The sequence below is a fragment of the Cydia splendana genome, chromosome 9 (assembly GCF_910591565.1).
Source record: "Cydia splendana chromosome 9, ilCydSple1.2, whole genome shotgun sequence".
NCBI classification, from domain to species: Eukaryota; Metazoa; Arthropoda; class Insecta; order Lepidoptera; family Tortricidae; genus Cydia; species Cydia splendana.
Genome location: NC_085968.1, coordinates 4,733,770 through 4,759,300, shown reverse-complemented (window position 1 = coordinate 4,759,300; position 25,531 = coordinate 4,733,770). Strand labels below are relative to the sequence as shown.

The 25,531-nt window shown below is 38.2% G+C and overlaps 1 long non-coding RNA gene across 1 annotated transcript in view; it reads right to left on the bottom strand.

Annotated features, from left to right (window-relative positions):
- The window catches only part of LOC134793412 (uncharacterized), a 121,875-nt gene that overhangs the window by 15,824 nt on the left and 80,520 nt on the right, over positions 1 to 25,531 (bottom strand). Inside the window, exon 2 of the long non-coding RNA XR_010144541.1 lies at positions 10,386 to 10,519. This is a non-coding gene — a long non-coding RNA (uncharacterized LOC134793412). The remainder of the gene's footprint in view (positions 1 to 10,385; positions 10,520 to 25,531) is intronic.

Genomic DNA, 25,531 nt, shown 5'->3' with positions numbered 1-25,531 from the left:
ATACCCAATAAATTAATTGAATTCTGGATGAAGATATAAATAAAATGATCATTGCTATTAAAATATTGTTTCTGCTGTCTACAACTACATTTTTTCAATTACAGAGGTAATAAGTAAGACTCGTTTCAATAATAGAGGTAAAAAGATGAGCAAAAATAACGAATTTTTTTAGCACAGTGTCAATTATAGAGGTCTTAGTTGCGATGTGGTCAATTACAGAGGCAAAATTACGAAAAGCAATAAAATATAAATTGCAATTATAGAGGTTCTAAAATTTCAATTATAGAGGCCTTTTGGTCTCAAGGGACCGGGACCGGACTTTTGGTTGCAATTATTGAGGTTTTCCATTTATCCAGGTGCCAATTAACCAGGTTTCACTGTATTAACACAGATTCAAGGATTTAACAGCTTGTTACGGGTTTGATGTTATTTTGATACAATCTTGAAGATCGCTTCCGCTGATAATGATTAAGTATATTTATTTAATTCTAAATTACAATATAAATGATTACATCATAAACCATATACAAATTAGAAATTAAAACTTATATCTAAACATACTCGATCAATTATCAAATTAATAAATTACATTAAAATTAACTTTAAACTAAACTAAATTAAAACTAAGCAAAATTAAGCCACAACCAAGAACTCAATCAAACAACCCGTCCCGCGCTCTTCCAGACGCAAAGGTGCCCATCACGCTCGCCGCGTTGCCACGCTGGACCGCGATAGACAGCCTCTGCATCAGGAATGACCCGGAACGAGGGTCATGACCTCCCTCCCTCAAACGTTGCCCCAATTCGCTCAAAAAAATTTTGGCCTCGGCACACCAACACCCGGACGTCTCCACTGCTAAAGGGACAAAAAGATATTTTGTCAGCAGCGCCGAGTACTTATCGCGCTTTCGAAGCGCCGCTAACTCAGCTGCCGCCCATATTACAACCATTTCCAGTCGCCGTTACGACGCGGTGTTGACACATCTTGTGTCGACACCGTCTGTTTCGGTCACAATTCCAGTCGCAGAGTCGTCGCCGTGTCGACACAGTTACCAGAAATGGGGAAGGGTCGACACATGACACAAAGTGACATAAAGTGTGGTCGCCGTGTGCACACATTGTTTCGGGTTTGCGACTACTTTATGCCAAAATCATTCGTTCATTCGTTCATTTTGTTCCTGTCAAATGGAAACTGTCAGATGGAAAAATACTTAAATAAAAATAAGTGACATTAATACGCCATCTCTAAAACGGATTACAAGACGTAATTATATATTGTTTGCATTTATATTACAATAGGACTTAAATTATTATGGGGAATTAAACTGCTCGAGTGATGTGATAAACTAAGTGTAATATAATCAACGCGCCACCACATTGTTTTAGTTTAGCCGGAAATGAAATTGTTTACTTCTCAGTGCCTGTGTTCATAACTATATTATTTGAAGCATTTTTAGTACTTCGATGCGTATACTATACTTAAATAACAGAAATAACGCTTTACATACTACGAAACTTGTTAATTATGATGTATAAATATGGTTTAAGGCTGAGAAATATTGCAGTCACAAAGTAGTTGCAATGTTTCGACTTTGTGTCGACTCTGTGTTGACACATGACACGCGCTGTCAAAAGTAATAACAAAGTTACTGGTATGTTACTGGATTTGCAAAATGGCTCCTTGTGTTGATTTGTTTTCAGATATTCTCAAAGTGTAAAAATGCCGTGGTCAGAGATGGGCATTAATCGATTAACTGTTTATTCGACTAATTAATGGAATAAAAAAAGTTAATTCTCAAATTTTAATCGCGATTAGTTTAGTCGACCTAACATAGATTGAAATTGAATTAATCTGAATATTAATCGAATAAATTATCGATTAAATCTCGATTGAAAGTTGACAGGGGGCCATTTTTGTACGTAAAAATAATAGAAATGTCTTGCATGCAGATGGTAGCAAAACACTTTGTCATAAAAGTCGAGATGGGTGTCGATATATAGGTTTTAGGGAGTGCCGATTTCGAAAATAATGACCATTTTGGAATCCGAAATGGCGGCCATGCACTGTGTCATAAAAGACGTCATGGATGTCGTTTTATACGTTTTAGGGGGCCCCAATTTTGAAAATGATGACCATTTTGGAATCCAAAATGGCGGCCATGCACTATGCCATAAAAGTCGTCATGGGTGTCGTTTTATAGGTTTTAGGGGGCGCAGATTTCGAAAATGATGACCATTTTGGATTCCAAGATGGCGGCCATGCACTATGTCATAAAAGTCGTCATGGATGTCGTTTTATAGGTTTTAGGGGGCCCCGATTTAGAAAATGATGACCATTTTGAAATCCAAAATGGCGGCCATGCACTATGTCATAAAAGTCGTCATGGGTGTCGTTTTATAGGTTTTGGGGGGCGCAGATTTAGAAAATGATAACCATTTTGGATTCCAAAATGGCGGCCATGCACTATGTCATAAAAGTCGTCATGGGTGTCGTTTTATAGGTTTTAGGGGGCGCAGATTACGAAAATGATGACCATTTTGGATTCCAAGATGGCGGCCATGCACTATGTCATAAAAGTCGTCATGTATGTCGTTTTATAGGTTTTAGGGGGCCCCGCTTTCGAAAATGATGACCATTTTGGAATCCAAAATGGCGGCCATGCACTATGTCATAAAAGTCGTCATGGGTGTCGTTTTATAGGTTTTGGGGGGCGCAGATTTCGAAAATGATAAGATTTTCAATTTAAAAATGGCGGCAATGCACTATGTCATAAAAGTCGTCATGGATATCGTTTTATAGGTTTTAGGGGGCGCAGATTTCGAAAATGATGACTATTTTGGATTCCAAGATGGCGGCCATGCACTATGTCATAAAAGTCGTCATGGATGTCGTTTTATAGGTTTTAGGGGGCGCAGATTTCGAAAATGATAACATTTTCAATTTCAAAATGGCGGCAATGCACTATGTCATAAAAGTCGTCATGGATATCGTTTTATAGGTTTTAGGGGGCGCAGATTTCGAAAATGATGACTATTTTGGATTCCACTTTTATGACAAAATACGTAGCCGCCATCTTGGATTATAAAATGATCATCGTTTTCGAATTCTGCACTCCCTAAAACCTATAAATCGACATCCGTGACGACGCAAGTTATCTTTATTTTCAGATCTAACAAATTGCTACAGAATACAAAGGACAAAAAAGAAGCGAGGAGGTAATAAAACAAGCAAAAATACAGATGATTCTTCGACGCAATTGGGTGATTCTTAAATTGTGTCCAGATTTTTTTTGTCATAAAAGTTTTTATTTTTCACATATTACTCTCACAAGTTCCGTGACATTTCGACCTTGTAATTTTTTAAGTAAATGTTTTTGTTTATCTATGAGGATCTCACTAGAATAGTATAATCAAGGTATGTTTATATTTGATGAATGAAATAGTAACGCAAAAAAAAAATATATTTGTGTCTTATATTCCTGCCGAAGACTTTTATTTTACCTTTTCCTTCTACACAAGTTTGGCCAAGTAATAAGAATTTAGGGCTCTCAATTTTATTTTGACTTCTACAACAGTAAAGCTACGAGGCCATGTTTGGTATCGTTTTCGTAAAAATTCGCAGTACCAAATTTAGTTAAGGTATCACATTGACACCATTCCGAAGTAAAAACATAATATAAACTTATTAAAATACTTTCTTTTAAACTCCTCTTCACGCTTAAACTGCTGAACAGTTTTAATTTAAATTTGGTACACATATATTTTGAGTCCCGAGACAGGATATAATAAGTTATCTCTAAAATCATCCTTTAAAGGTGTGAAATGAGGTGTAGGGGGGAATTCAGAATTGACTTCTTGAAGTTAATACTGTTTAAGTTTAGGTTTGAAGTCATGTTTTTTCATCATTTTTAACTAAATCAAAGATGTAGACCATCCCAAATTTCATATAAATCGGTTCAGCGGTTATTGATTTCCCGTACAAATTTCCACGCCACTTTTCACACCTTCAAAAGATGATTTTGGTTATAAGATCTATCCTATGTCCTGTTCCGGGACGCAAACTATTTCTATACCAAATTTCAACGAAATCGGTTCAGCGGTTAAGCGTCAAGAAGAGTTTCAAAAAAACCGGCCAAGTGCGAGTCGGACTCGCGTATTAAGGGTTCCGTACATTAAGTCCGACTCGCGCTTGACTGCACATTTCTAATAGGTTTTCCTGGCATCTATAGGTAAAGAACTATTTTGTGTATTCAGACGGACATACATACAGACGCACGAGTGATCCTATAAGGGTTCCGTTTTTTCCTTTTGAGGTACGGAACCCTAAAAAGATTTATTTTTATTTTGTGGAATGGTGTCAATGTGATATCTTAAATGGATTCAGCACCCCAGATTTATACGAAAACGATACCAAACACGGCCTAGCACCTTCACTGATATAGATATATCAAGATAAAATTGAGAGCCCTAAATAAACTTTCAAGAGCGGATATCTCAAAAACTATTCAACATATCGAAAAAATTGACTGAAGAAACTTGTAACAAATTAAATTAACTTTCATTTTGTCTAAGTGGCCATGTCGCTCAGATGCATAGTTTCCGTAATATAATCGAAAAACGGGAAAATGGGACCTTCGAAGCCCCCTCTCTCCCCCCCGCTCAAGGGCTACGCCCGGGGACTTTTGATATGTTCACCTCCTAACTTGTCAAACCGAGTTACGGAGTCAAAAATTGTGTTCCGAGCATTTCCCTCTACAACTTTTGGAGCATTCGTTGCCTGACCTAAGTAGCTTATTGAATTTCTTTAAAAACTTTTCTGTAAAAGGTTGACGGGTGTTGGGTGTTTATATGGTTTCGGTCGATTATTATCATTTGCATTGCCCATGATGACTTACTAGAATTACGAGCACACGAGACACTAATAGTAGTTTGACAAACCTTGGTTTTCAAGAGGTATTTTATATTGACATTTGCTGTCACAAATTTGCTGTCAGATTTAGTCGCAAACCGCACGCAAAGTGCACACAAATGTGTCGACACCTTGTTACGGAAAAGTGTAGACACGGCGACGACACTTTGTTTCGAAACAGTTCTAGACACATTGTGTGGACTCTGTTACGACACATCTGACATTTAGTTACCACTTTGTGATTCTGCGACTGGAATGGTTATATGGGCGCTCCTGCCGTCCGGACCGTCCGGCCTATGTGCGAGGCGGCAAACGTGCTGACACATGTGGCATCCCACATGCTGCAATGCTGATTAGTGTATGTGAAAAGAAGTGAAAGATGCGCGCCAAATATGGTAGATGAAGACGATCCTCAAGGGGGTGTCAAAACCAGTTCAAAACCGTATGTTGTTAAATATGAATCGGGTTCTAGGAAAGCTACTCCAAACATTTAGGGGGGGTCCGTTATCAAAGCATCTTACTGAACAACTTTTACTATGGGGCTAACTCTGAAATCCCAATGAGAAATTCCGCTGTCTTATACATTTCGACGAATCATAATATTCATAATGTTAATGTTTTCTATGGAACAGCAGACATTTTTGTCGCGATTTTATGGTTGGCTCCATAGTAAACGTTGTTCAGTATGATCTACATCAGGGGTCACCAAATTTACCTATTTTATTTCTTGCTTATTCAATAAAGTAGAAACGGACCGCAATGGTCATTTTATTTTAACCGGACCTTTGAAGAAACTAATTGGTGACCCCTGATCTGCATATTATGGATGACTCACGCTAGACCGGGCCGTGCCCGGGCCGAGGCAGCATCTATGAACGCTGATCGGTGATCGCGTGGTGCTTTCCGTAGAAAAAGAAGCGACGGAAGCTCCGGCCCGGCCCCGGCTCGGTCTAATAGCGTGAGTCATCCTTTAACCCAAAGTACGGTCACATATAACAAAATCATTAATCGAACAAAATTCACATATTGCGGAAGTTCAACAAACTCCTCGAACATCAAACAACGTGTGTACCCAACACTTAGCGGAACACATCTCTTTTTACAAGAGCTCTCAGCCCGACCCAAAATAATTGTCGCATGAGAGGGTTCGATCGTTTTACTTTAATAACGATTTTTAGCTAAAATTGTATTTTAAAGATGAATGGAGTGTGCTTTCAAAAGGTATATAATTATTCGATTTTTTTGCGGGTAAAGCTTATTTCATATTTGCTTTTACATTTATTTTGTTTTTAATTTTTACTAGCGTCTGCCCGCGACTTCGCCTGTGTGTAATAATAAAAAAATTAAATAAAAATGATTGATAATAACTATCATATGTCCATCAAACTGTCTCCATTCCACATCAAAATCAGGCAGACAGAGTTATGGCATTTATAATAAGTGTTTGACCAACAATTGACCCTGATGTTAAATGATGACAGATACCAAAATGGAGATAACTAACAGCTTATTTGCTTGTGCTTTCAAGAGAGCTAGTTCAATGCAGTTCTAGTGCAGTTTGTAAAACTTTTTTTAGATTCAGGGGTGTCTAGCGATAAGATAAACGAAGCTGTAACCCGTTTGAGCATCGCAGACAAAGGTCTAAATTTTATCGTTACAATTTGACTGCGACCCGTCAAAAGAACGTTTCCAACTAGAGCAACAGGGTGCGCGTTAATTGTCAAACGGAGGAATTTCATTAGGTAATCGAATAGTGTTACCAGACGTAATAAAACAACCCGTTTTTGTATGATGGTTTTCAAACTCAAAGGGTAGGATGACCTGTCACTTCCTTACCTACAGTTTTGCGAGATTTGGCGTTTTAAGGTTATAAATTATATGGAAATGACAGGTGTCATCCTACCCTTCGAGTTTGAAAAATATTATAGCAGGTTTTTTTTATGTCTATGGATAATATTTTATGTTGCTTATAATTTTGTTTTGACCACAACAGATTTTAAAGGCTCTCTTTATTCTTCAAAATATTTTATTCTCGCGTTGGTGTGGTAAAAAAATTGTGCTTCTAATCTAAGTAGTTCTGTCTAATGTAGTACTTATTAAAAACTGACTTCGAGCCCAGCAATCTATGAGGACACTGCAGAGCTATAATTTATAAAAGGTATGTCATACGTAGGTACTAACGTAATATGTAAGTAAGATATATAAAAGCAATGCATAAAATAATAACGACGCAGGTATAAGTTTACAAGCAGCACTTAAAACTTGAATTCTACTAAGGTACTTATCCTTAATTTTCTTTTGCAAGGTCAGCTTTTAAAAGTTCTTAAAAGTTAAGAGATATATTACAGTCAGCTGTTCGTAAGAGTTAAAAATAACCGGGCGTTGTATTAAGTTTTAAAAGTTTTCAACTGAACGCTCGAAATGGGTAAAGTGACCGCGTTTATAGCGTTACCAGGGGATCACTTTGGTACAGTTTCATTAAATATGATTGAAAATAATATAATGAAACTGCTCAAACAATAATATTCGAAAAAAAAAGTTTATTTAGTAGAGTGTGGAAGCGGTGGTGGCCGAGAGTGGATCTGGGGGGTGATTTTTGAATTTCGATCGCTCGATTTCGACACTCGAAAATGGTGGAAAACGGCAAAATGCTAATTTTTGAAATACGATACGAGCGATAGAATTTGGGAATCTAGTGGGATTGACCACTCTTTTTTTCTTTTTCTCTTTGTCTTCGTTAATTGTGTCGACGTAAACGTCATGCCACAATTGTATTAAAATACAATTGTGGCATTATGTATGAAAAGGGACCTAATTGTCGATGGCGCTTATGCCGCACTGCATTGTATCTATATCGGAGCATCGTTAATAAAGGCTGAAAAGCCATCGACAAGAAGGTCCCTTTTCATAGATAACGACGCAAATTGTTTTAAAATAATGTGAGTTTAGGTAGTTGATTATCACCGGTGATGCTCCAGCTGACGATCCTCGAAACGGATTGAAAAATATCCATTTTTAATTGAACTTGAGGTGATTAATCCTTTTTAATACAATTTTGAGTCTGACAAGAGTATTATAGTCTAAATTGTTTCAAAATAATTGAACAAAGGAAAATCGCTTAAATGTATAAACTATGTATTAGAAAAATACGGTACGACAAAAATTAACCAACCATGCCATTTAGGTACTTTTATCAAGTGTTATTCATGAAGCCAAAAAATTTGATGGCAATATTCGCCGAGACCGTGTTGGCCTACAATAGTTCAGTTGATAAAAGGGTGGGTGGTTTCACAGAGCTGATCACACCTCAACCGAAGCGGAGAATTTAGTTCTAATAAAACACAGTGCATCTGCTATTGCTTTACAATCGAATACATGTGGTAACCCTTAAAACTTGATACTCTACTGGGCGAAAACAAGCTTAGCTCTCGATTGAGTTTCAGGATAAATCGCAGTCGTATTTCGCAAATAACAGCTATAATTTATGTTTAAACGAAAAACATGGCTTAAAAAATTGACTAATTTATTTAAAACATCACACGACTACGAAAATAAACTTTACCAAAACAAAACATATCGAGATCGTTCGAATTAAATAGGTACGTAAATAATCATCTTCATCTTCCTCGCGTCATTTTGCCACGGCTCATAGGAGCCTGGCGTCCGCTTGGCAACTAATCCCAAGAACTGTCTTAGGCACTAGTTTTTACGGAAGCGAAACTAGGGCTTACCTATTGGGATTAGTCCGGTTTCTTCATGATGTTTTCCTTCAAAAAGCGACTGGTAAATATCAAATGATATTTCGTACATTAGTTCCGAAAAAGTCGTTGGTATGAGTCGGGGTCTGCTCCCGCGACCTCGGGATTGTAAGTCGCATGCTCTTAGCGCTAGGCCACCAGAGCTTCGCCTACTTTTATTTCCAGTTTTCGATAATACAAGTATAATACAATTTTTGCCCGGGAAAGATTCAACGCAGTGAACATTTGTTCAGTTCAGTTCAATCCAATTTGTTCAAACATGAACGAGGCATTGTGTGGAAATGCTGAAAAACCCGCTCCATTTTATAAAATTCACTTTACTCTGTAAAAGTACTGAATAAAATACCTATTGGTAAATGCAATTGAGAAAATTTAGTAAATAGCGATCGTTGTTGAGCTGGATGTTGTATTTTTGAACCAGCGCGCGGCTCGTGTGGTGTTAAGTGAACAACTACGTAAAATGAAATTCCTGCTATTTGCGCATTGCCGATTTTTAACAAGTGTGTAGATTTTTCACTTGAAGGCGCACTTGTTAAACCAAGGTGACGGCATGGTATACATATAACATTATGAATAAGTATTGGACAATTAAATATCAAAGAAAGTAGTATAAAGAACCAACCAACCAAGAAAAATGCAACCGAAATAGCATTGCTCTGAATCGCAAACAAAGAATCAATCTCGATTTCTGTACATGAAATTTTAGTCCGTATACCTAAAGTTATATTAAACTAATGGATGAGACAAGTCTTATGAACGATGCGAAATAGTTTTAATATTGTAGGTAGTACCTAGGTCAACTTGAACTATTTCAATAATAATTTCGAACTTCTAAGCAAAGTGTTACGCAGAATATAGGTATGTGCTAAGTAATACGTTTACGCATATGTGATACTGATATGCTAATTTTACGATTTAACTCACGCATTTTTAATTAATCGCGCAACATGCTTCAGAGAGCCTAGATCTCCATTTTCAAGCACTAATATGAGTGAGAGACGTCGCCGATAAGCTCCAAAAAGTCGGCTGAGATGGTGTGGCCATGTCAAAAGAAGGCCGCCTGAATACGTAGGCAATAGAGCCCTTAGCTTCGCCTTACCAGGCCCAAACAGGAGGGGCAAACCAAGGCAGCGGTGGCGTAACGTCATCGCCAAAGATCTAAACGCCTGTGGGTTAGCGGAAACCGATGTCCAGGATAGAGCGAAGTGGAAGGAGAAAAGTAGGAAAGCGGACCCCGTCAGCACAGTACGGGACAAACGCTAGGAGGATGATGAATAGGGCAGCAGTCACGAGTCGCGATAGCTGCGCGCCGCGTAATGTCACTCACCGCGCAGCGTGCAGCGCGATGGGCATGCGATGAGATAACTGGTTGGATATGCTCTTGCGCTATCGTCGTTGCACATATTATGCACACCTAATGTATTTGTGAATGTGATATTTATGCTTAGAATAAATTTAAAAGTGGAAAAATTACTGTCTTGTGTGAGAATTCACGGCCTCTGGATTGGCTGGCTAATATGGATGAGGTCTTAGTGGCTCAGATGGCAGAGCGCTGGATTATCTATCCAGAGGCCATGAGTTCAACTCTCAACCAAGACAGTATCATTTCAAGACAGTGTTTTTTATTCTAAGCTTAATAGCGCCGTTCTTAGTGCTTGTTAAAATAAAATTGAAAATGACGATTCTGATGAATAACGATATCTGCGGCAATTTACTTACATCCCGTCCATTTAGTAGCCACGTGAGATTCGCCGGGGGGTCGGCAGGCGGGGATGAACATTGTGCACGAAGCGAATCGCCCGATGCGTACCATCCCTTTTCCGCCTTTATTGTTGGTTTGTCTGGAGGTAGTTCTGTGGACAAGTGAAATTTCGAGTGAATATAGGGCTTAATATAGGCTGCGGGTAAAAAATCCGAAGAAGAGTCAACTGGTTTTTCAGACCTTGATAGCCATATCTAATATAGAACACATTTTATGTGGTGTCAGGACTGTCAGGTAGGTAGACTTTCGTATAAAAAGTTTAGTTAAATTGATAGAGATATGATTAAAAAAAAAAAAATTAAATTTAATTAAATTATTAAATTTTTTTTTAGTCATAACTCCGAAAATACGAAAAATCGCGGAACATACATGGGGGTGATTCAGATAGCCCTCTAGGTCCTCTACCTCCCAGCTTCAGTATATCCCTACTTCTTGGGACACCTTGTATATGGGAGGTCTCCTAAGACTATTATTATTTTTGTAGCAACACGTGTTCTCACAGCACTTAGTTTGGGCGATCAAACTAGCGAAGAAAAGAAATAAATATTATGATTCTCTCAGCTCCCTCCAACGACAGATAGTTAGTTTACATACTGTATGCATATAAAGTGGGATAGTTTAATGTATGCAGAGTCCCAAGGCCGTTCTTAGAATAATCTCGAGGATTACACCGTGGCAGTAATTTCAGCACCTACGCGATTACTCTATTTGGTTTGTGAAGACTTTGGGCCAAAGTTGGCAGTAGTCGAAAGGCGTTGGGCCAATGTTGACAGCAGTTGGTAGGCTTTGGGCCAGTGTTGGCAGTGTTCGCTTCAACCTAAGATCACTGCTTATTTCGGAGGTGAAACAATTGCAGATAAAATATGTTTAAAAAAAATTGTCGGTATTAGTTTGGTAATATTTTTACTTGTAAATACGTAGGTAGGTACCTTCTAAGTTGAAAGTTTATTAGATTCATGCATATTATTAGGTATAAAGAAATGTTTTATTTATTTATTATAATTTTAGTAAGTTTTAGTAAGATTTCAAAAATTTAAAAAAAGTTCTCGAAAATTTTAAAACAGTTATTATTTTAGAAATATAAAAATTACATTAAACGTATCAAAAATGTGAAAAACAGTTCCTGAATTTTGGAAGCTTTCCATCGTCAAATTATTAAGTATACGTAAGAGGCAAATACTGAAGGTCACAATATACCGGTTTTAAGAAACACTTAACCAATCAGAATAAGCGAGGAGCTTAGCGGCACCCATCACCATTACGTGCTCCGACGAAAGGCCGATGAATTTGCGTTAATGAGTTTGCAATCCATGTACCGCGCCACTTTGTCGCGGTACTGATAGATTTCAGTTAAAACATTAATGTAATAACTTAAGTGACAGTGGGCCGGTCATATTAGCCGTAGAACCGATAACCTTTGGGGTAGACGAGTTCTCGAGTGAAGACCGCGCATCGGCAAACGTAGCGTACCGTAGGACGCACTCAGACTAGATGGAGCGATGACCTTCGCAAGGCGGCTGGCAAGAGCTGGATCAGAGTTGCCGCAAATCGTGCTGAAATGCGTGCAACAGGAGAGGCCTATGTCCAGCAGTGGACGAGAGTAGGCTGATGATGATTAATGTAATAAAGTCGTGTCCGTGGTTTTGCTCGCGAGATTTTACATACCGTTTATTCTTGGTGTGCCATGTATCTAAGAATAAGCTTTGCTCCATTTTCGAGAGGGGCGGTGATAAAAGCGGTCTCGCACCAATTCAAAAAATTCTTCAGAGTAGGTATTTCCCATTGTACACATACAGTCAAGTGTAAAAATATGGGTGCATACAACTTAGGTAGAGGACGTAGGGGACAGTCACATTGGGCAGTCGGGAGTCTCAGGCACCCGGGCAATGTTACCCTACCTCCCCTATTCAAAAATAATGTCCCATAGATCTTAATTCGCCAACATAGGAGCTATGGGACATATTTTTGAGTATGATGAGTGAACCTATATTTTTACACTTGACTGTAGGTACATTATCCGCCTCCGTGCCGCTACACACAACATACGGAAAAACCTATAGCATACCCACAACGTATTGACCACTATGATCTCTCATGCGATTCTAACAATAAGTAGATCTCTGAGGATAGATCTGAAAGGTTATTTGTCCTCGCACGGTAAACTGTAATCAACGATCTCAGAAACAGTCCCGTGTGTTTATCAAAAACAAAGGTAAATCGAAGGAAATGTTTGAACACGTCCCGAAAGGAACCGAGGAAAATTATGTGGAACATACTATAGTTATAGGGTTGTCGAAGATTTTATTTTGATATTTTTAAATATTTCTTCACGTTCTAGGTGAGAAAATTATAAATTAATACAAGTGACTTAAACAGAACTGTTCCAGATTACTAGTGCGAAAAAATTAAATGGGCTAGCTTTTTGGGTTTACCTCACTAAGATTAGCCTAGAGTATTTCTAGTCCAACCATGAAAAAAGTGTTTTATAGTTTTAAACTAACATTTCCATACACATTTTAGATTTTTTTTTAGCAAAACCTATAATTCTGAGAAGGTAGGAGCCTAAAATGTTCAAGTTTTTCCTCCAGAATCTAATAAAAAAGGTAGGTATCAATAAAAGTATTTAATTACTGAATCGTTTCTTAATGAAAGTAGTTTATTGAAATGAAAATCATGTTTTTTCTCAAACTTCCAGTTGCCAACCCTAGGCCTAGAGAAAGCGCCCTTTGAGGAGCTTGTTCGCAACAAAACTTTATTTAGCATTGTATTTCGGGCGCCAGTTTTTAACTGCCAATTTAATTTGTGAGATTTCCAGAAGTTCCCAATTTGAGTTATGATAACTTGTTTATTGAATGCTAGCTTGTAAATGCTTTGTTTCCGTTGCTTATTAAATAAGTTATGCCATGACGTTACTGATTTAACCATATTGAATTTCTAATTTGAGAGAGAATTCGCGAATAATTTGAAATAGAATTTCGCTGGCTTCAGCCTTTCTATTTATTAGCAGTAGCGGGGTTTAGTATTGAAAAAAAAACATAATCATAATTCCCTTGCCTTTATCCCATTTACTTGGGGTCGGCGCAGCATGTCTTTTTCTTGCATAAGTACTTCTTTGTAGCCCGTCATCTCATCATTCGATCACTTACGTTCGTTTCATATCATCTCTCACATGGTCAATCCACCTTTTAAGGGGCCCACAGATTACCAGTTCGCCGGACGATATCAGCCTGTCAGTTAAACGCAAAAGGTGACAGTTCCGAACAACTGACAGGTTGATATCGTCCGGCGAACTGGTAATCTGTGGGTATTTTTAAAATTCAATTTTTGTTCCCAATTTGGTTAGCTTAATATCAGGCCTGTTTCTAATTTAATGTTGTAACTTGACTAATCCTGCGCTGCGGATATGTTATTTAAAAAATAGATTATTTTTAAAGTACCTATGTTGGTACAGCAAATAAATCTGTATTTCCATTTCCATAAAATTTCCCTTTCAATCTTAAACTTTTAATCAATCCCTGTTTACACGGAACGTGTATCGCAATCGCAAGTTACCGCCAACAAAATAGGCCGCTGCCATTTCAAAGGTGTTTTTCCAAGGCGACACGTCTTCCAATAACTTTATCCATCGTTAGCTCCTGAAAAAACACCCCGGAGCCAACGAACCGGCAAAGCAAACACACAACTGCAGTAACGAGCCAATCAGAGAGAGTCATGGCAAATATTAAACGTCTCGGGGGATGTGTCGTGTTTTGAATGTGCTGGAAACAGTGTCTATATGGATATTAAACAATTTCTTCACCTAGAAAACGAATACAAACACGAAAATAAAGTAAGTAAAGTGTCCTTACAACAGTTGGAATAAATATCCTTGTAAAATTAGGTACGAAAAACAATTTAATGTCCAACGAGGAAATCGTAACATATTTAAAATACTTAATGAATTAAACTAAACACTGCTATAAGACTGTTTTATAGATAGGTCCTATAAGGTCAATGCGGCCAATTCCGTCAACAAGCGTTTTTCTCTAAAACGGTACACAATTCGTAATTTCCTCGACAAAGCAGCGATAGCTTTTAGCTTCAGGAAGCGCTGCTTTGTCGAGGAAATTACTAATTGTGTACTGTTTCAGAGAAAAACGCTTGTTGACGGAATTTCCCGTATGACGGAATTGGCCGCATTGACCTTACTATATTTTGTAAGCCGAGAGGCGACACATAAAGGACCATTTTGTACAGTATAACATCTCTATATTACTTTACTCATGTTTGACAAATCAAATTATTTTTATCTTTATTAAAAAAAATTAAATCAGTTTAATTATACTATAAAATGTTCAATAAATAACATCAGAAAGCCAGCAAATCAAATCAAGCAAACAATTCACCATTGATCCATGGGTTATTGTAAAAAATGATTACTTGTTTGAGGTTTTATTAAAAATTTACGAAAAAAATAAATCACAGTGCTCAAAATTGGTCCTAATTCCCCAGACACGTAAAAAAATGCCTCAGTCGATCTCAATAAAAGCTACAGCCTCTCGATCCGAGATTATTTGGAAGTTAATTTATGTTGTAAGGTTTAGGGGACCCTGTTAGAGCCTGTACAGCGTTCAGATTGGCGATTTAAGTATACTAGAAAGAGGTTTTTTAGGAAATACTAGATATAGCGACTGTACTAGAGTGTATGTATGTATGTCACTTTATTACACATAAACAAGTTTACACAAAAGAGAAATAACAGAGTAAAAGATGTAAGTATAATGTACAAAGGCGAACTTATCCCTAATAGAGATCTCTTCCAGCTAACCTTTGAGAAAATGAGAGAGGAACAAACACTAAGAAGTGAGAGTGATCTCTTAGGGAAGGTTAAAAAAGTGATAACACTAGATGGCGCCATTAAACTTTTCGCTGCCATTGACTGCCATTTCTTGCCCCACACACCACGACCTGATATGTTAAACGGGTTGTTGCTTGGCGAAGATGGCACTTCGTTGACGTGGCAGCGAAAAAGTTAAAAAATATGTATTTCTTCAATCGAAGTAGTTTGGCACTCGAACGCCAACAAACTCAACTTAATTTCAAAAATATGTATACATTTTATACGTTCTTTATTTTTTTTAATGATATATGAGGCATACCAACAGATGGATCATTCTGATGGTAACCGATTACCGCCGCCCATGGACACCCGCAACACCAGAGTACACTATATTCTTGAAGGTTTGAAGGTCATAATCGGTCCGGAAATACCGCAGGCGACAGTTCATTCCACAGTTTATTTGGACCATAGTTGTAAGTTGTGGGCCAAAGTTACTCGAGTTTACGGTATTGTGTGTAACGTTTTGTTGTCGCGTTTGCCGCTCCAGTGTAGACCAGGCTTTAGTTGCGAATAAGGAGAGCGTAACATAATTATGGGGAAATCCACTTGGGTTTCCCTCTTCCAGCCCTAACGCGTACAATATAATGAAAGGTAATTGTAACAGATGTATTGATTCGAGAGCTTACAATTTCCGCAGTGTTTTAACGAAATAGGAATAAAAGCACATACTTGGGTGGTTCACTTAACATGCATCTTACAGTATTTACGAGTAAATTTGATTTTATCAAGTCCGGTGTACAGTCAGCATCAAAATTAACGTATCAAACTACGCGTATAAAGTACCTAATAAATTAATATTTTATGTAACTCCATTTTGGATTTCACGGGCCTATAAATCCCGGTCTTTTGATAGCATTTCGTGGGGATATAGATCCAATTGAAAGACTCTTCTGGAAATGGGTACACCAAAACATCTTGTACACCTTCTTCGTAGGCTTTATGAAGATGGAACAGCATCGGTGAGAACGGACGGTGTCCTGTCGAGTCACTTCCACCCTAGTGCAGGTGTCAGACAGCGGTGTATCATATCTCCACTCCTGTTTAACATCTACACGGAGCTCATCATGAGAATTGCCCTTGAAGACTGGACCGACGGAGTTGCAATCGGAGGACTAAAGATCTCAAACCTCCGTTACGCGGATGATACCACCTTATTCGCTACTGGTGCTGGTTATATGGAGGATCTGCTACGCAGGATGGAGAGGGTTAGCCTGGAATTTGGTTTAAAGATCAACCGCAGTAAGACCAAGATGATGATTATCGATCGTGTCAACGACAATTCGCCCGAAGTCACACAAATAGCGAATTGTGATGTTGTAAAATCGTATGTTTATCTAGGAGCTCTGATTTCCAACAACGGAGGATGTGTAGACGAGATCAAACGTCGTATGGCAATAACTAGAAGCGCTATGGACAAGTTACGAAAAATATGGCGGAATCGTAACATCACAAAAGCCACAAAAATCCGGCTCGTTGGAGTACTTGTATTCCCCATATTTCTCTACGCCGCTGAGACGTGGACCCTGCGGGAGAGTGAGAGGAAGAGGGTGGATGCCCTGGAAATGTGGTGCTGGCGAAGAATGCTTGGGGTATCGTGGACCGAACACCGCACCAACGTCTCCATACTCCAAGAGCTCGGCATCAAGCAGCGTCTATCCTCCATCGTTCAAGCTCGCATCCTCACCTTCTTTGGACACGTTTCTCGACGTGGAGATGTATCCATAGAGCGACTGGTGGTGCAGGGCAGAGTAGAAGGTACCCGAGCGCGAGGAAGGTCGCCCATGAGGTGGACGGACCAAATAAAGGCAGCAATGGACGGCCCCTTGCACGAATGCGCCAAACGCGCAGCCGTCAGGGAGGAGTGGAGGCGAGCCGTCAAACGTGTCACAAAGGGAGACTTCCAATGATGACCACGACCGCTCTGTCAAGAGTGTCCCGATCAAGAAGATAGATCCAACACGTAGCGGGCTCTTGGAGAGCTTTAATATTGGGAGCCTATAATGTCCCACTCCTGGGCAAAGGCTTCCCCCCACTTTTTGCAGTCTTCTCGATCCTGTGCAGACTCTGGCCATTCCTATAAAAAGGAGCTAACTCGTCTCGCCATCGCCAGTCGAGGCGAGACCTAATAAATATTCATGATAAATGTCTTTACCGGGATTCGAACCAAAGACCTCCAGCTTCGTAGGTCGCTCGCTACCGACTTAGCTAGGGGGCCGTTTACTAGACTAAGAACGCATTAAGGCAACACACCAAGACATTTGTCATTCCGAAAAACACCAAAATGGCACCCAATCTTAATTCTCCATACCTAACAAAGCCTCAAGATTTATCAGCCCAAAGAACACCATAACTCATGAACCGAATTAAGATCTCATACCGCGTGACGTGCGTCGCCAACCTGAGTTATTTATGACGTCATAATATGCACGAAAACAGATACATTATCCCGGTTCCCCCTCACAAACGAATAATAATGTGAATAGCTACAGAGACTAAAGAAATTAAGACTGTAAATCTACATATTAATAGTGTCATTCGTAAACGTCTGTCAAATCTAACAAACCGTTGATAATCGTTTGTCCCTATCCGTCATTTTGTAATTTCTTTTTGTTAGAAAGAGACAAAATTTAAAACAAGTAAGAAGTTGCTAAGTTTACTTAAATTGCGATTAAGAACCTAACGTCACTTTTGTAGAGTTACGACAAATAATATTGTCTTCGGTTACCGCGATAGTTACTCATGAAATAAAACTATGAAAACGGATTTTATCGCGTATAATGAATTAATAATACATCCCGACGTTTCGAACCCTTTACAGCGTTCGTGGTGTGTATGTATGTTTCTATTAACTCTTTATCCCTTTACCAGGCTGACATTTCAAAAATGACAATCGAATGTCAGTCTTACTCATCTAAAATAGAACACATGTTTCAAGTACCGTATGTGGGAAATATATATCCCTTAGCCTGGTAAAGGGTTATTATACAGAACACACAAAGACACAAATATGGTACAGGATCTCTTGATAATCGCTTCCAATTAACCTCTATATATCTTTTTATATTCATTGTTGTCTATAACATCTGCCTGTCTCTGCAATAACCTAATTCACAAAACATTAAGCCAATCACGTCTAGCACAACTTGAACTTGGCGCTCATAAGGAACATGGGTCATCAGAGCTCATACTTATATTGCTTCTGAAGCAGTTGTGAATTTTCTTCAAATGATGTTTTTATAACGTGCGCGCCGGGGACTACGTGATTATTTGCGGGTGGATGGAAACTGGATTATGTGGACAAGAATATTGAGTACCTACTATTTAAAAACAAAACTTCAGTGAGACCCAGACAATAAAACGGGTCAGTAAATATGTCGAGCAATTTTCGACTTTATATACGTGAGTAACGCGTTTTAATATAGTGAATATAGCTATTTAAACTGTAGTTGTGAATGGTTTCCTAGATTGCACTGGGAGAACTAATTAGAAATGAGGAGATCCGCAAGGTCGTTGACATCATAGAGTTGCCAAGAAGCCTATTTATACTTTACGAAATAATCTCGTTTTGACAAAAAATGGGTCTGTAACAATTTCGAAGGTCACTTGAAGAAGAATAAACGGAAGATAAAAAGGAAGAATCGTCTTTATTTAAACTTAAACGAGAATTACTTTTGTTTACCAATGTAATTCTCTTTGTAATCCTTTAATGTTGGTATCTACTCTCTGCTACATGTAGTGCATAATTGTTTTCCATCGTATTTTCTCGGAAACGTTCGTATTTGTCATGCTACTTCAGTCAACCTCAGTACTTTATGTACCAAGACTGACTGAAATAACAAGACACATTCATACGTTTCCGTGAAAATACGATGAAAAATAATTATGCACTACATATGTACGTCATTATTAAGTTGTTTTGTTAAATAAAGTATTTAGGTATTACTTACTTTTTAATTTTATCAATGAACAATTTTTCTGAGGGCCTATAGTTGGCGATAGGGTACTTAAGTACTAAACTTATCCGAAGAAATAATATGTAGGTACTTTACATACAGACACCAAAAGCTCAGTTTACATAGGCAGCTCCCTGTTGACACCCTTTGGGTACGAAATCCTAAAAAATAAGCAATATAAATACACCGGTTTTCTTAGACGTTTTTACCGCAACAGAGGCTTAAGTTTACTTATAACATAGCCCCAAAAATTCACGATAACTGAAACGGTTTGTAAGAAAATTCAGAAATAAAGCAGGGTATTAGGGAATGTTAAACCCGTGAGGCTCTGAGTCTCCCGAAACAAATTCAGGCGGATAACGGGACTTACGATGAATATATGTAGGAGATCTGTAACCGGTTAGCCAGTGTTGGAATAAGGAACGGACGGATGGTGCACGTTGTGAGATGAAGAGGAAAGTATGGTCGGTATTATTATAATAAGCCTATACAATGTCCCACTGCTAGGCAAAGGCCTATTCGTCTCGGTTTTGGGTAATCTCCGGCCAGTCGTTGAGATATGCGTCCAGGTCATCCCCGTCTGGGCCTACTAGATCTTCGCCCATCTTGCGGCACCCATACCGTGGTTATTTTGGCCCACCTCTGTGGGTGCATGCGGCAGACATGGCCGGCCCAGTCTTTAGGTTTATATAAGGTGAGTATAAGGTTGGTATATGGGTCAAATTCTTTTCATGGTAAGGCAGTGTGGAACGCGCAGTGTGCAAAACGCGTCAAAAGTATCTACCATTCTATAATAGCTTAACAAATAGAGTTAGATCCAGAAAAGTCTGCAGCGATTTTGATAGCCCACGCAGTGCAAGTGTTATTTGAAACGTCAAACTTCTATGAATTATGACGTATTAATAACACTTGCACTGCGTGGGCTATCAGAATCGCTGCAGACTTTTATTGGTCTAACTCTAGACATATTAGGTATGTCTGACAGTTAGACTATGGCAGATACTAAGATACAACGGTGGCAACATCGATGCCGCAACAGTAATTGCAGCTGTACAGTAGTTGACATCCGAACGACAATATCAGCCTGGCCACGACATTGCGCGACTGGCTTCGGTTAAGCGAGACACAGCGATCTGACCTTTCGTTCTCATCTATGGTTTTCGCCTTAGCCAGTCGCGCAATGTCGTGGCCAGGCCGTGCATGTCAAATGAAAGAAAGATCTTGCCCTCCACGTCCGCTCCGCCGACCGCAGTATACAAAGATCATCATCATCATCATATCAGCCAGACGACGTCCACTGCTGGACATAGGCCTCCCCCAAAGAGTGCCACAATGACCGGTCTTGCGCCCCCCGCAACCAGCGGACTCCCGCGACATTTACCAGGTCATCATCCACCTTGTGGGGGGTCTACCCACGCTGGGCCTTCCGGTACGTGGTCGCCACTCGAGAACCATTCTGCCCCAATGGCCATCGGTTCTACGTACAAAGATATTTATAAATAAAAGACTGATGAATGTGATGACAGTATTCCGCTATCATCTCATAACTTCCCAAGGCACAAGGACTGAAATTCAAATATCGCACCAGCCGGCCAGCGAGCGTCCTCAATTTGGCTTTGATATGCACGCCGGCCGATTCTAAGTGGTCGAGTCGCTGCTCTCGAATTAACGTAGTAGACTGCTTGTTTTTATGTCTTTTTGGCATAAATATGAGAGTTGGTTGATAAAGTTTTTTCGGCTTGCAATTCAACATTTTAATTTTTTTGTATAATATATTTTAGATTTTTATACGTTTCAAGCTGATGCTAGATTTTAATAAAACCTAACAATTGCATACCTGTGCCTGCTATATTATACATTTTCATTTCTGATACCTACTCTGAAAGTGGAACATTGTTTATCTATGAAGCAGGTGATACCTACGTTTTGATCTTTACTTTTCAAGTATATTTTGAAGTTTTACTTTTAAAGTACATAGGTATCATTTTTTATTATACGATTAGTCGTGAATGATAAACAACGTACTTAGTAAGTCAATATCGTATCTACATTTCATATATTATTATCTAGCAGTATACTTACGTACATAACTGTATGTATTGAGTATTAAGACTGTATTGTGTGTTCAAAAAAATAATAAAAAACGAGTTTTCAAAGACTCTAAACTATAAAATTAACAAAACCAAAGGTTTATTTATACCAGACATAGAAGTTTTTGTGGCAAAATAAAGTGATTGACAAAATGAAATATCGACATTAGGAAATGCTACCGGTACTGAATTTGTATGCCGAGAACCGGGAATTCCCGGTTTCGGTACTGTATTTGTATAGAAAACCAGTACCGGGAGCACTCCCTAATCGACATGTCTATTATCGATGTTACCTTAACTTTATTACCTTAACTTTATTAACTTAGATATTTATTACATTTTATAATAAGAAATACACAACACGTTCGATATCTTCTTCTCTTTTGATATATTGGTAGTTTTCTATTTTAGTACTGTATACTACAGTTTACGTTTTAATTTTTAAGTACTATTTAAATATACATATAAAGCTTTGTAATTGATTTGTATTATTGAAATTTCTCGGTAACTTACCTACAGCAAGTAGAAGTTATACGTATATATATTATATTTTAAATATTAATGTAGGTATGACTTATCGATAACAGATTTATCGATGTTTCATTTTCTCAAACACTTGTTTATGCCACAAAAACTTCTATGTCTGATTTATACAAAAACTAAAACTGTAAAATAACCTAAAAATAAAAAGTATCGGTCAACCGACGGCCATCATTATTTTCCGCCAATAGGGAATATTACGCAAAACTCCGCGTAGAGGGCGTCACTAGGCCAATCATATGGACTACCGTGAAACACGACAATCCAAAGTTCAGTTTCTGCCTCTCTATCACTCTTGTCTATTCGATCGATAGAGAAAAGATAAAGAAATTTGGATTTTCACGTGTCGTGGTTGGTCACCTGTAAACAAACCGCCTTGATGCATCAATGTCATAGTGAAAACTTGTCAAAAAACTGTTTAAGGCTACGTTTAAGTTACTCTATGGTTTACTAAACAAATTAGTGCTGCACTCTGGCGGCTGAACATTGCAGTAATACTTATTTCCGAATTCAAACAAAGTAGGGCCGGATTCATTAATCATACCATGACACATGACACTCACATGTAAAACGCAAAAAAAACATTGTTTTTTTTTTGTTCAATATGCAATGTTAAAAAACTTAAATTTGTGAAATAAATTAAACAAATTGCGTAAGTATACAAATAAAAATATAACCGTCAAACCGGCGGCCATCATAAATTCCGTCAACTTCCGAATTCAATTAAATCAGGGCCGGATTCAATAACGTCTCAAATCACGCCATGAAACTCACTCGTAAAACGCCACGCGGCCGGCCCATCTAGCGAAACTTTCACCCACAAATGTGTTTTTCTTGTACCCACTTCGGATATTTCACCTATTTTACATTGGAGAAAGGTTTGGCTGTAAAACCGGAGTTAAGGTAATACAGAGTCGTGGAGTTTTCGTGCGTGATATGTTATGGGTGGTTGTGGTCGGAAAGGTGTTTTAGAATTCGTTTACATAAATGGATGTGCTTTTGATTCTGCTGTTCATCAGTTGTTTTACGCAGCATTCTGTTTCGTAACTATATAATTTAGGAAAAAAATTGACAATCTTAAAGTAACAAAACACATGTTGTGTTATCCGGTGAGCCCCAAAACTTCTTAAATTTCTCAAGGTCACACACACAAAGTCATACTAGCACTAGGTTCTTTACCCAGGACCTTTATTTACATTTAAAAAACTGGCCCAGTGAGTGTCGGGCCACGCATAACGGAGGGTTCCGTATGATATGGGTATGGAGGTTCAAACCATACGATATAAAAAGACATACCAGCAAGAGAAAAATAAAAAACATACTATGCGCCTTCTTTGGCGCAGGTATCTTAATTTCTAATATAAAACAAATTATGTATCATACAAATCAATACAATACAAAACCTAAGGACAATATGTGATTGTGCTTTTACGAGTATTGTACATCGTAAAGATGCATGGAGCGGGCTAATTGGGGGGTCTTCGGGTAAACAAGGGATGAACTAACTTAAGTAACGCTTGAGGGCTCCATCCCCTTTGATTATGTCAAGCACGACTTAGGCTTAAACTTGAATGCTTTCTGTTTTGTAAGACTTATTCCAAGTTTGATCGTTGGAGCAACAATTTGTATAGAATGTCTATTTTAGTTCAACTATCAAATATCAAGAATGGCGTACAAAATACTTGAGGGCGTGTGGTTGCGTAAACTGTATAAGTTTTCAATAGAGTATTCTAAATAAGCGTTAATGTAGGTATACGTAGATGTTGCCAAACATTATTAAAAGATAGGTACTTATGTTACAAGTTGGTTACCTATTTAGATATTTACTAACAAAGTTTACAAATATTGTTGAAGTTAACAGCTAGTTTTATCGTGGATTGAGTTATATGTGATTTGTTGCCAATTTCTCACAAATATAAACCTATAATAAAATACGGTATATGATATTTTAGCTAATCTGATTATAATAACAGTAATTTATCATGTGACCGGCATGAATGGTAAGAGAGAGTTTAGATTATTTTATTCAATTCAGTAAATATAATAAACATTTGAGTTTCTAACGCGAGTAGAATTAATGTTTAAAACAATTCAGTAATCTCGCCTTTTCCGCCCCAGCTCAGAAAGCACTACATTCCCGTTCCAACTGAATATTAACGTTTTATATTTTCGCCAATCTAATATTCCAAATTTAAATATCGCATCGCCTTAACGCGGTAGCGCAGGTCCGGATTTGAATTACAAAGTCAACCCGCCTTTTCGCGGCGCTACCTTTGACGTTACCTCTATCGCTCGCAAAATTCGAAATATGAGGTTACTACGCTAAAGTGGTTACCGCCTACTGTGCTTTGTAAGTTCCGCCCTGGTTTTAATATTGTGACTTATACGTAAGGTTTTGGGCGTAAATATAGAATTTTTCATTGCATATCACATTTTACTGATGGTTGGGCGCGTGTTTACTTTTTTACCGTTTGTGAAGAAATAACTCGTTGGAATGAAATATGTTCAGTAAAAAAAATATGTCGTTGAATAATATTGTGTAAGTAGTTTTTTTAAACAGTAAAACGATTCAAAAATTGTAATATTCAAACAAACTGCACCGATCAAAGGCATGCAGTATTTTATTAACTTTGTCGGCACTGAATATGGACAAACTGGTAAGGCCCAAATTGAACTTCGGTGTTCACGTTAAGGCCCTCAGAAAGCCGTGTTCGCTATCGTTGGTCCGTGATAATTGGTTTTGATTAAGGTCGGTATAAAGAAACATCGCGCTTTATCCAATTTATGCTGAAAATAAATGTTTCAATCACAGAAATCACACAAATACAAAAAAACCGGCCTAGTGCGAGTCGGAATCGCGCACGAAGGGTTCCGTACTATTACGCAAACAAAACGGCAAAAAAATCACGTTTGTTGTATGGGAGCCCCACTTAAATATTTTATTTTGGTTGTAATATGTGTTGTTATAGCGGCCACAGAAATACATCATCTGTGAAAATTTCAACTGTCCAGCTATCACGGTTCATGAGTTCAGCCTGGTGACAGACAGACGGACAGCGGAGTCTTAGTAATAGGGTCCCGTTTTTACCCTTTGAGTACGGAACCCTAAAACTGAAAAATCTGATTAACTTAAAAATACAAATCTAGTTTCACTAGCTTCTCCAATCAGCGCCAAAACCATTATGTAAATAAACTTATTTGCAAAAAAATATTTGAAGATTTTAAATTAGCATTTAAAAAATTGGACGCTCTTGAGTTACATTCGGTTAAATTCAAGAGAACGGCGTGACGATTTAGCTGAGTTGTCAATTTAGAAGATTGAATAGGGAGGTAATTTTCTCGAAATTGTATTTTCTATAATACTTTAGGTAGTCGTACTGATGAAGGCAAGCATTCATGAGGGCGTCAACCTTAAGGTGCAGTGAGTTTAGGTCCTTCTCCGAACGCAGCTAAATGGGTACAGAGCGGACGGCCGTGCGTTTACATAAGCAGTAATTGATGAGTTCTTTCAAAATTAAAATTTTGCATTTTTAGAAGCAAAAAAATATCGTGTTTAAACTATTGTGAGACATACTAACATTGAATAATTTTACTGTATAATTATTCAAAAAAAATGCATAATTAAAAAAAAAATGGTGCGT